This window comes from Lepidochelys olivacea (assembly GCF_965140295.1).
Source record: "Lepidochelys olivacea isolate rLepOli2 genome assembly, chromosome: 25".
Taxonomy (NCBI): Eukaryota; Metazoa; Chordata; order Testudines; family Cheloniidae; genus Lepidochelys; species Lepidochelys olivacea.
In genome coordinates, this window is record NC_140435.1 from 6,105,934 (window position 1) to 6,118,791 (window position 12,858).

Here is a 12,858-nt window from a genome sequence, read left to right on the forward strand (position 1 = left end):
CCAAGGTTGTTGTGGTGGGTTTTTTGTTTGCTTGTTTGTAACCCAGTTCTACTGGTAGGTGGCAATGGAGCTGGCTTAAATACATTTTCCATACAGCTTGTGTGTTCAAAAGTGTTAGGGAGGGTCAGATCAAATCAGCATACAGCCCCAGTTCAGAAAAGCACTTGAGTATATGCCTAATTGGAAAGGTGCTTGTGTAGTAGAGATGGAAGTGAGCACATGCTCAGTGCCTTGGTGAATTGAGACCTATAACATCCAGCTGCTCTCCCTTCTGTATCAGCCGTATGGAAAACATTTGAGTCTTTGAAACATATTTATGTGCATCTTTTATGAAGTCAAGCACCTCACATGCCTCTCCTGCAGCCAGGAGCCCTCTGGAAACTCCTCTGAACTAGTGAGTCACTTTGTTCAGAGTCTGGTCCATTTGCAGCAATTTAGTTAAAGCCGGTCACAGTATTGGCCTTGTCTTCTTGACTCTTTTCATTTTCTTTCTTCCTTGAAGTAAACTTAGTGCTCACGGAAGTCAAGGACTCATGGTATTGGATGCCGATAAAGCCAGCAACTCTTCTGCTAATGCCCCCTGTGACGGGGCAAGGCCAGATGGCTATAGAAAAGTAGTGGGAGATAGATATATTAGCCCCAGGCTAGACAAATCCCTGGTACTAGGATAAGTAAATGGCAGCTGCTCCATGTCAATTAAGACACCTGGGGCCAATTAAGATCTTTCCAGAAGGCAGGGAAGATAGCTAGGTTGATTGGGACACCTGAAGCCAATTAGGGGCTGGCTGAAAGTAGTTAAAACCCTCCCAGTTAGTCAGTTGGATGCATGTGTCTGGAGCTGTAGGAGAAAGCCACGCTGTTGGAGGAATTGAGCAGTACAGACCATTTCAGGAGCAAGGAAGGAGGCCCTGAGGTAACGGTGAAGTAGATATTGAGGAAGTGGAGGCTGCTGTCCAGAAGTGGCCCAGGGAATTGTACTTGTCCTATTTCCAAAAAGTCAGCTACCATAGCTTCTACTATTAGGGTCCCTGGGCTGGAGCCTGGGGTACAGGGCAAGCCTGGGCTCCCCCCCTACCCTCCCTGATTAATCACTGAAACTGAGAGACAACAGAGACTGTGCAAGGAGGGGTGGCTTCTCCTCACCTCCCTTGCTGGCTTATGATGAAAATGGCTCAGGAGGCTGTGACCCTTGCCTCTGGAGAGAGAAGGGCTATGTGGAGGGTCACAGAGAGCCTCTGAGGTTAGCAAAATTCGCCAGGAAGTGCGGGACCCACGGAGACAAGGACAGAGCTTTGTCACACACCCCATAGAACTCTGCCAATTCTCCTGGGACCATACTGTGAACAGCGACTGCTGCACCAGCCACAGGCCCCTCCAAACTCTGCCAGTGCACCTGGGACCGTATTGTGGACAACCACAGGCTCCCCCCAAGCCCTGCCAAGACACCTCTTTATAAGCTGCAGCCCCTGTGCTGTGCCAGTAATGAGCGCTAACAAAATGGTTTAGCCCTGCAATGCCTCAGCCTCTGCTTCGGGCTGGGCCTGCCACTATGCTGCATGATGCTGCCTTGTTTGGCAGACGTTTCTCTTGGTTGTGGATCCCAAACTCATTTTGCTTCCATCCAGTTGCCTTCCGAATTCCCGCTCCAAAGAGTCAGGAACAGTTAACAAGAGTCTGGTTACTCAGCAACCAAGACCAGCAGTTACTTGTCTGGAGAACAGAACTTGCCCCCACATGCCAGTGACATGTTTTTATTCAGTGGAGCCTTCCCAGAGGAAAAGACTTGTGAGCTCATCTAGTGTTTCCCCCGCCAATGCTTTGTGCTAGATTTTGTTTTCCTTTCTCAATAGACAAAGCAACTCCAGCTTTCTTGGGACCAGTGGGGCTGCAAAGATTTGTTTTACAAAAGTAGGCGATGTCTTGAATTATGCTGCACAAATCAGTCATCACTCAGGAACCCCAGAATGAGGGATGGGATCCAAACTGTGACCTGAACCTCGCTGTGAACCTCTCCACACTTCTCCATGTTGGCTGGGACTGGAAGTTCCAAGATGCAGACTATTTCTGGCCTCTCTGAAACCAGAAAATCCAGGAAGTCTCACCCAAAAGGGGGATCTCCTGAGATTGGCAGCCCCAGCGCGCTGGCTAAGCGCTGGAGCTGCTGGCTGGTTAATAGCGTATGCTTGTCAAGTGCTTTGGAAAGGAAATCTAAAGCGCAGGGTATTTGTTTTTTATTGAGTTGTGAAGAGTACTGTGCAAAGGCTAAAACAGCACTGGATCCCACTCCAATCCTAGGTCTCCACACCACACCGCACCGCACTCCACAGGCCCCCAGAAGAGCCCCTCCCAAACACAGCTGATGCCTCTCCCAGCAATGCATTTGGTGGAAGCCTGAGCAATGGACCTGGCAATGCGTCCTGAAGACCAAGAGACAAGCAAATTCGAACCCAGCTGCCCTCAGCCACCTCCTATTTAAATCTGGAGAACATCACCTCATATCTCTGGAGAATGTATCATCCGGGATCTGCCATGGGGAAATGCCTCTCCTTCCTACCCAGCCCCTCCCCCATCCTTCCTTCTCCAGCACCCTGGCAACTCAGCCATCCTCCCTGTCCTGCAGACATTAGCATGCTCACTAAACCCTGCAGCATCAGCTCCACCATCTGCCCAGTTGTCTCCGTTCCCAACTCCAAAACACGCATCCAGGCTGTCACAGGGTTCAGGGTGCAATTCAGACTATTGAGGAGTTGTACCCCGAGTGCCTCACCATGCCTTGCTGCTATACCTCCCAACATGGGACACACACAACCAGCCTAGCAGCAAGCAGGTTGCACACTGAGTGTGTGTGCTAGACAGCCCTGGGCGAACAGCTCTGAGCCCAGCAGCCTGCTTGCACCCCTTCTCTGGCTTCCACCAGCCACCTTTATAACCAACAGGGTGACCCCAACCCACTCCCAGTCCCAAATTTACCCAAAGCATGTGCTCTGTTATATCCAGCCCTCTCCTGGACAATACGATTCAGTTGTTCCTCTAAAGATCCAGAAGCACATGACAGCTTATTAATTTAACTGGGGTAAATACACACATCCCTTTAAACACCACACTGCGATGGTTTATATTAATAGTAAAATAGGATTGTAGGTGAATTCAAGGGTAAGAGATACAGTCAAAAAGGGTTACAAGAAAAAGAAAGTGAAAATACATCTAAAAGTCTAAAACTTAATCTAGCAAGGTACAGGCTTTGTTGCAGACGGTTTCTCACACCAGTCATTTCCCCCACCAGCACTGGCTGACTTTCCCTCAGTCAGGACCTTCCACAAAAGTACAAGGGGGTTGGACTAGATGACCTCCTGAGGTCGCTTCCAACCCTGATACTCTATGATTCTATGAAGGTGCCAGCTTTCCATGTCTTCCTAGGGGAAAGATCTTTGCGTAAGCAGGTTTCTCACCTATATTCAGTTTCCAGAGTCTTCAGCCTACCCGGCTTGGTTGAAGGACTGATCTTTCTCGGCTAGCAAGAGAAAGATGGGTCCTTCCCCTATGTCTGTCTAGTGATGGATACCAAGGATGACTTCTGTCTTTGCTTATATCTTCCAAAGTTCAATGACTTGGTTTCAAGAGGCGGGATGACCTCATGCTGTTTTCTCTTCCTGTGGGCTTCCCATCCCCCTTTATGTACATGGGACTTCCATTGTTTGATTTCATCAGGTTTAATTGATATAGAAAACAGGTAAATAGCTGCCTTCCCACCTGTCTGGGAGGGAACCTGTTTCTCCCTGTTTGACCACAGACTTTAAAGCATAATATTAAGTATTCCTATTTCCTCAGAGTTTTAATACAGACATCCCACAATGATACAGTAATATTATATACAATCATTGACTCAATTGCTTATATCTTGAGGTTCAGCCCCCCAGGGCTTTATAAACCAGCAAACCTTTGCAATGTAGTCTTTGAAAAGTAGAACCCAGACCAAATTACTCTCTCCTGCTGCGTTTAGACAGCATCCTGGCTCCTCCTTCAGCTGATATGTAAAAATGGACCATTGTTGTCTCTGCCTTTATGACCAAGAGAAGCAAACACACATCCGTTTGTCTAGGGCAGATGAGTTTACCAACTCTCCCGACATGCCTGGTATACACACATTTTAGTCATAATTCCAGCATACATCCATACCTCCCAAAACACAGCACATACACGTCACACCAGAATATCAAAGAGCAGTGAGTTATGAATTTTCAAATGATACCTCCCAAGGCGTATTACAATAGAGTGTAAGGTGTGAACACCGGCTGCTTAGGGTCACCCAGACCCTGGCTGTCTCTGACCTTGACAACTGCCACATCCTCCTCTTAGGGCTTCCTGGCTCTCCTCCGGTCAGTCCAAGATGCGCATCCACTGGCCCAGCACTCTGAGCACCTTCAACCCCTGTGCGCCCCCTTGCACTCACCCCCCTGCCCTGTGCTCTTTGCAGATTGGCTGGGATCCATGGTGTGGCACTGTTTTTTTCAAGTTGTTCTTTGGCCTGATGCCTTCCTGAGCTCTGCTGGCCTCTGCATGAGCTGAACCTGGTGAGGAAAGGGTTAAAGAAGACATTCAGGAGTTAGTGTTGACAGATGCAGAGTAATGCGCATTGGAGGTAATATTCCAAACTGCTCATGAGTATTACTGTGTTCCAAAGCCTTGATTCAGCCAAACATGCAAGCATGTGCTTAAAACAGTTTGCTGAATCAGGCCCTAAACTGGAAATAACCTCTCAGGACAAACCTATGGGTGTCATGATAGCTCAGTGAAAAAATTCTGCCCGTTGTGCAATCATAGTTAAAGTAACAAACAAAAAGTTAGTTTCAGAGTGGGTTGAAAAATTTCTGATGTAACAGTTTTCTGTTATAAATTGTTGATTCGATAAAATTGAAATGTCTCACAGGAATGTATTCATTTAGTTTACATTTTTGATTACATGTTACTGAAACATTTCATTTCATTTCATGCCATCGTGCCAGCAATGCCCCTCTGCCATGTACATTGGCCAAACTGGACAGTCTCTACGTTAAAGAATAAATGGACACAATTCAGACGTCAAGAATTATAACATTCAAAAACCAGTCAGAGAACACTTCAATTTCTTTGGTCACTCGATTACAGACCTAAAAGTTGCAATTCTTCAACAAAAAAACTTCAAAAACAGACTCCAATGAGAGACTGCTGAATTGGAATTAATTTGCTGGATACAATTACTGGATACAATTAACTTAGGCTTGAATAGAGACTGGGAGTGGATGGGTCATTACACAAAGTAAAACTATTTCCCCATGTTTATTTCCCCCCCCCACACACACTGTTCCTCAGACATTCTTGGCAACTGCTGGAAACGGTCCACCTTGATTATCACTACGAAAGGTCCCCCCTCCCGCCCCTGCTCTCCTGCTGGTAATCGCTCCCCTTACCGGATCACTCTGGTTACAGTGTGTATGGTAACACCCATTGTTTCATGGTCTCTATGTATATAAATCTCCCCACTGTATTTTCCACTGAATGCATCCGATGAAGTGAGCTGTAGCCCGCAAAAGCTTATGGTTGGTCTCAAAGATGCCACGAGTCCTCCTGTCCTTTTACCTTGGCAATGTCTCCTGGGGCACGGGCCCTGGGGCTATCGCCCGGCTTGCTGCCCTGTAATGCCGGCCCTGGCTTTTGTATGCAGAAAGATAGCTGCTGCGGCAGAGCTGGGCTGTGGAGTTTTTATCGCATCATGGGGGGCCTCAGAAGAGAGAGGTTGAGACCCCCTCGCCTGTGGGACATTCATCCACATCACAAACCAGCGCACGATCAGACGTGAGTGGGAGTCTGTGGTCGGGAGTAGCTCAGGGCTGGGTTAGCAGACGTGGCTGCAAATTAGGGATAAAACTTGTGACCAAATGGCTTGGTCTTTATTAGGGCCAGTCAGTGGAGAGCCACTGTAATTCCTTCCTGCCCCATGCATAACTCAGACTAGCAAACAAAGACATGTACTCTCTTTAATAGCAAATTCAGCCCAGTTTTATCTCCCCAATAAACTGCAAACTTTTTGTTGTTTGGATGCTAAACTAGAAAGTGTGTGGTGTACCAAAGCCTGCATTCAACTTACAAGCTATCACTTTAAGCTTAAGGGGTTTCCTGGTCCTGCTTGAAGACTAAGGGGCTCTGTAGGGAGGTGTGCAGTTTGGGTCTCAGCCATAGGCGCCGACTCCATGGGTGCTCCAGGGCTGGAACACCCACGGAAGAAAACAGTGGGTGCTCATCACTCACCAACCACAGCTGTTTGGCAGCGCCCTCAGTCAGCTAATTGGGGGCACCATCAAACAGCTGTTTGGCAGCTCGGGAGGGGCTTGGAAGAGGGACAAGACCAGCGAGTGGAGGGCGGGCTGGGATCTTGGGGAGGGGGTGGAGTGGGGGTGGGAAGAGGCGGAGTGAGGGCAGGGCCTTGGGGGAGGGAGGCAGAGCAAGGGTGGGGCCTTGGGAGAAGGGATGGAGTGGGGCTGGGGCCTCAGGCAGAGCGGGGGTGAAGCACCCCTGTGGAAAAGTAAAAGTTGGCACCAATGGTCTCAGCCGTCAGTTTGCAAAGAGCCAGCCTAAAGCAAGGTGGGGTGAGTTGGGCCTCTCAGCCTTAAGGAGCAGCCTGCTTTGTCTCACTCTGTTTTCAGTTCTTGTGTTTTAGGATTCTACGGAAAAAAATCATGGTAAGCTGCAACCTTCCAACAAGAATATTTATGCTTTTATCTAATGTCCCTGGGCATATGCCGTGAACATAACAGAAGGAATGGCAGAGTGACTGGTTAGCTTTCCATGCTTTATGCTATACCCCCAGAAGGGTGTTGAAGCCAAAAGTAACTCCTGTCTATAATCAAACTAAGACCCTTTGTTTTAGTTAAGCCGATTTTTACAGAAAAATGTCCAGGTTTTACAAAAAGTATTACTCAGTTTTTTCAGATTTTCTCCCGACTTTTGTATCGTTCAAATATATAAAAAATTACTTGTTTTATTAGGAAAGTACAATACATTGCATGGTCTGTGTGTATATGCAAAGCTGCCTGTTGAAGTAAAGTTACATATTAGTCTAGAAGATGCACACAATAAACAAACAGGCACTCACACAAACTCTGCCGTGCATCACATCTGAACGTCCTGATGAATCTCATCCCACCACGTACACATTTCAAGGTGTTAGCAGATAATGGTTTAAAGATCTGACATTCTAAAATGGGAAGAAAATGAAAATCTGTATCAGAATACATTTCAGAACACAAGGAAGTATTCAAAAACTTCAAAACAAAACACGAGAAAAGGGTGAAGTTGAATGTATGCGCTGCAAATGGTGTGGCCCAATTATTAAATGTAAATATTTCTAGGCTAATAGTTCTAAGTCTACAACAGTAAACTGTTCATTCAAATGAAAAGTTTCATTTGGGGATTAGAGATATATTGTTTTCTTAAACTCAGAGGTGGCATTTTGTTCTGAGTTGTTTTAGTTCCGCAGCAAGCCACACTGATGAATGGAATTCAAAGCATTCATCTATTGAACACTTTCTTTCCCCTGTCCTTCCATCCACCAAAATAACCCCCAATATTTACCCAGAAAAATTATTAATAGTGTTTTGCAGTGATTTTCACCTGTTTTTGTTGTGCTAATAAACACTGATAAATTCCCAGGAAAAATGAAATAGAATGAAAACTGAAAAGGAAGGGCCCTAACTCAAGCAGGAATCTCGAGGAGAAGCAATTTGTTGTCTGAAATACTTCAGCAAAACATACAGAGGGCAGCTGTGGTGAGAACAGACCCGTGTCCAGCAGGGCATGTAATGCCAGCAGCCATTTCCAAATCCGCAAGCAGCGTAGGGAGGCAGGGTTCTTGGCTTTAACTCTGTGGAATAGGAAAGCAGTCCAGCTTGCGGCCTGCTCAGGACAAACACACAGAGCAGATGTCTCTGAGCTGTGGGCCGTTTGGCGGGAGTTCCCTCACCGCCCGCAGGGATCTGCATCATTCTTGTGTCCTCTTGTGATTGGCATTATATTTTTGTTCAGCTGGAAATAGACTTTTCCTTTTATTGTCTTGGCTGGTTGCAGACTCTTCTCATGTGCAAGCCACCACTCAGCTCGGCTGGGAGTTAATCTGTCAGCTGATGTCATTGTTTGGCCAGTAGTGACTTGACTGTCTTTAGCCCGTCACCTTCAGGGTCTCTCTCTTTTCCTGTTTAATGTAATGAGAGAATAGATCAAGTGCCAGCAGCAAATCTGTTTCCTCTTAATGTCTAATGGGCTAGCTGTTACTTCGCAGCTCCCTGCCTCCCCAGGTGTCTTTCCTCCATTTCATCCTTGGTCTCTAACCCAAGAATTTTAACGATTGCCAGCTATTGAGGCACTGATTTAGTTGGGGATTGGTCCTGCTTTGAGCAGGGGGTTGGACTAGATGACCTCCTGAGGTCCCTTCCAACCCTGATATTCTATGATTCACGCTACTTACCTCACAAGTGAGAGATGATGTGAACAGCACATCTGGGTGAGAAGCTTAGGAGTGGCAAAGCCTCGCAGAGTGGTGTGGAGAGCTCCACATGAAGGAAACAACTGTAGTATGCCCTGAGTTCGTTCCATGGAGTCTCTATCCCTGTATGGGACAGTCAGCACCTCTCACAGAATCAGAGATTTTCAGTCTAGAAGGGACCATTATGATAATTTATCTGACTTCCTGAATAACCCAGAGCAAATGGCAGTGCCATGCTAGTCTCTGCATTCTTTGTGGTAGGTGTGTGTAGGATTCAATTGATAAAGACTTAAAGGAGAGGAATATAATTAATGCCAGTCAGCATGGCTTTATGGAAATAGGTCTAGTCAAACAAACCTGATTTCGTTCTCTGATGAGATGAGGTAGATAAAGGGAACTGCACAGATGGAATATAATGTGTGCAATATGTTGTATAAGACATTTGACTTAGTATCGTACTACATTCTGCCAATAAAATTAGCACCATACAATGTCAACAGAGCACCCGTTAAGTGGATTGAGGACTGGCTAACGGACAGACCTCAGAGGGGAATGATTCCCCAGTGGGGGGGTTCTGGTGGTATGATGGATTGCGGGTCTTGAGGCAGTGCTCACACCATGGCCGCACCCAGCACCTCACAGGAACCAGTGGGAAAAGGGGGTAGTGGAGCTCCAACCCACCAAGGGCTCTGCCCATAGGCCCTGACTCATGTGGGGGCTCCAGGGCTGGAGCACCTGCAGAAAAAAGTTAGCGGGTACTTAGCACCCACCGGCAGCCAGCTGCCTCCCTCCCGCCAGCACCTCCCGCCTGCCCACATCCCCACTGATCGACTCCTCCCCCTCCCTCCCAGCACCTCCTGCACACTGCGATCAGCTGTTCCGCGGCGTGCAGGAGACACTGGGAGGGAGGGGGAGGAGCGGGGATGGGGCACGCTCGGGAGAGAGGGAGGGAAGAGGTGGGGTGGGGCCTTGGGGATCGGGGCGGAATGGAGCTGGGAAGAGGCAGGGTGGGGGTGGAGGCTTGGGGGAAGGGGTGGAGTGGGGACGGGCCTGGGGCAGAGGGGGAATCGAGCATCCTTTGGGTAGTGAAGAAATTAGTGCCTATGGCTTTGCCCATGAAGCTCCTGATGGGGGAAGATGTCCCCCCTCCCCCAAATGGCTCTGATGCACCACTTAAACCAGAAGGAGGCACAGAAAGTTGACTGAGCAGGTAGGTGAATCCCTGGCTGGCTGCCACTTTGGACCCTGCCTACTTCTCTGATTCCTGAGCCCTACCTTCCTGCTTGCTCCTGGTTCCTGCCCTCCTTATCCCAGAACCTCCTCTGCTCCTAGTTCCTGCTTTCCTGCCTTGCTCCATGTCCCTGCTTCTCCGCCGTACCCATGACTCTGTCTTGACCCCTGACTCTGACTCTGGCCTCAGCCCTTGTCTTGACTCCTGACCCCATTTCCAGTTGTGACCCTGGGCTCTAGTTCCTCGCTCCCGGCTCAGACCAGTAGGTGTGACTGCCCATGCCCTGGTCCTCACCGCTGGGTTTTGCAGCAATCAGCAAGCATTAAGCCTGTTGCTATTCATCGTTTTATTCAATGATCTGCAAATAGAGCTATGAAATCACTGCTGATAACGTTTGCAGATGACACATAGATTAGCAGGGTGGTAAATAGTATTGAGGAAAGACCAGTGACAGACACCACTCTGGGTCTCCTCTAGTCTATCATATTCCAGTAGATATAAAAAGAACAAAGCATTTACATTTTCAACATCAAATATTTGAAAACCAGTTTCCCCTTGACCTACCTGCCTGTGTTTGGGGCTCTTCTGTCTCCACCACAGACACCAAAAACTACAGCCCAGGTAGCCATGTCTGAAGGGAAATGCTCTCCATTTGGTTCTGCCAGCAGGTTTTGTAACAGAATCCTGAAGTCAGGTTTTAGCAGGTGACTGAAGGAGGAGCTGATTTCCACATCTTGTTTAAAGCACTTGAATATATTATATCTGTACTCTCTTACTGATTTAAAACATCTTTTTCTTTCTTTCTTTCTTTCTTTCTTTCTTTCTTTCTTTCTTTCTTTCTTTCTTTCTTTCTTTCTTTCTTTCTTTCTTTCTTTCTTATTTTTAGTATCTCTGCAGTATCCAGGGTGACAAAACTGCAGCTAAGGCAGGGATTTCAGTAGAAGTTGCACTTAACTGGCCATCAGTGCAGGAGAGAGTTTGCCTCTCCCCAGATAGATTTACTGACACTAGCTACTGAATGTCTCAGGGTTGGAGGAGAGGAATAAAGTATTAAAAAAATAAAAGGAGTAGGTCACAGGACACCCTTTCTCCCCTGAGAATGAAGATTTCCTATAATCTCATCTCAGCTGTCTTTCTGTAGGTGAAAGCCATTGCCTCTTGCACTGGACGCCCTGGTCTTTGTGTTATTCACACCGAGGCAGGAAGCTGGTCTGTAGGGAGTCAGTTCTGTCCTGGTTCTTGTCGCTGGGCAAGGAAATCCAAGGATGTTCCACTTGGAGGGAAGCAGAGCGCCTCACGAGCCAGGAAGCCCCGCTACCCTGACAGCTTTCAGAGACATGGCGAGAGGCGTTCAGCATGCTGAAAAATGAAGGAGACCAAAAAATGAAAAGTGCCAGATTAACCCCGGAGTGGGAGCTGCATTCCCCTTTCCCTAATCCTTAAATAAGAGGTAAATATTATTATTTTCAAGCCTCTTTTTCAGGACACGGTCCTTCCTCATTGTAAATCCATCCATCTGTCCTTTCAAATTGTAAATGAATGTACAGATGAAGGAAGAAAGCTAATTCCAGTAGCTCAAAGAAATACAGGACTGAAAAGGATTATACTTCCCAGAGAAGAAATAATACATGGAACATGGAAACATGGAAAAGACTTTTTTTCAGCTAGTCCATGATGAGATCTATAGAACCAGACTTAGATGGGCAGGCCCATTGTCCAGGAATCAGACAGAATTGTTCCTTACAGACCTGCCTTCTGAGTTGTGTCCAACCTTAGGGTAAACGACTCAGGGACCAGGCTTCCTTTGCAAGGAACAAGGGCTTTATCCCAAAAAAAGGCATGCTTCCATTAGATAGAAGGAAATCTTTCTACCAGTTTGTTCAGTGACGGAAGTGACACATACCAATGGAAGCAGCTCCAGCCTCTTGAATGGAAACATTCCAAAGCAGATTAGATAACACACTTGTCAGAAGAGATCCTGGGCTAAACCTGCACTGGGGCAAAGGACATGGAGACCTGGGAGACCCTTCCTGCTCTGACCCCCATGATCACATCAGCAAAAGTGAAAAGTGCCAGGAGCTAAGGCACAAGTAACCTGAAAACTCACGTTTAGTGCTTGGTGTGATTCGGAAAATGAAGGAAAGTGCTGTGGTGCATGGATTTAAAATCTGCCATCACAATATGAATTGGGAGCACCAAAGTATTGTGGTGGGTGTTCTTGGCATCAGAGAATCCAGTCTTGCTCTTCTTCTGTGTCAGTTATACTCCAGAGCAGTCTCATTTTGGTGCAAAATCACAGATGCTGGTTGGCTACAGAAACCCTAGCATGGAGGGTTTGCTGTATTTTTAAGAATTCTCTAGGATCTTACCTCCCCTGGACATTTTCCATCTGTCTTTTTTAACCATGACACTGGGTGGAGTGGAGCAACATGCTTTCAGCCTAGAAGGAAACTGTCACCCCAAACTCCCATTGATGTCCCATTGAAGCTGATCTATCTATCCATCTATCCTCATATACTTCACATATCACCACAGTGCCTGAGAACCTTATGCAACATGATAGCTATTTACTCCTTGAGGACTGGGTCAGACACTTTCTCCGGAAGAAGACTGTGAGAGCAAAGGGATGTCTGAAGGTTGGGACATAGGTAGACTGAATATTTTAATTACCTGTTATACTCAACACCCAGTGACTGCATCCTCTTCCCCGTACTGTTCTCATTTCCCAGAGTGACAATTCAGAAGGGGCTTTGCACTAATGAAATGCCACCACAGTCACACTGCTGGGCTGCACCAGCCTTCATGGTTGTAGCTCTCACCTCGAAAAGGAGGCACTGCTTAGAGCATTGTGAGATGGGTGCTCCTGTGCTAGCCATGGTTTAGGCTTCCTCAGTTTCCCTTGACACTTCAAATAGACAGATCTGCCCTTAAGTAAGCCAGATCAGGCTTCGCAGAAACAGTACACAGAAGAAATTGTTTAAGCTGACCAGAATGGATGGTACAGATTAAAATATGTCCTTAACCTGTGGGGACTTTACTTTGCTTTGTGGATAGATCTGGAACCACGCTAAATGCTCTGGGAGTGTGACCCAAATAAAATGTCTGTAAGGAA

The 12,858-nt window shown here is 47.0% G+C and overlaps 1 long non-coding RNA gene across 3 annotated transcripts; it reads right to left on the reverse strand.

The window, feature by feature from the left end:
• Positions 1-3,135: 3,135 nt before the first annotated feature.
• On the reverse strand, positions 3,136-10,536 carry LOC311513095. Of its 3 annotated transcripts, none has more exons than XR_014709648.1 (4): positions 10,311-10,536; positions 7,815-8,224; positions 7,130-7,231; positions 3,136-4,568 (listed from the first exon to the last, which is right to left on the reverse strand). It is a non-coding gene; the product is annotated as an uncharacterized lncRNA (long non-coding RNA). The 3 variants fall into 3 exon arrangements; XR_014709649.1 differs by having other exon boundaries at positions 7,789-8,224; XR_014709650.1 differs by having other exon boundaries at positions 7,648-8,224.
• Between the last annotated feature and the right edge of the window lie 2,322 nt (positions 10,537-12,858).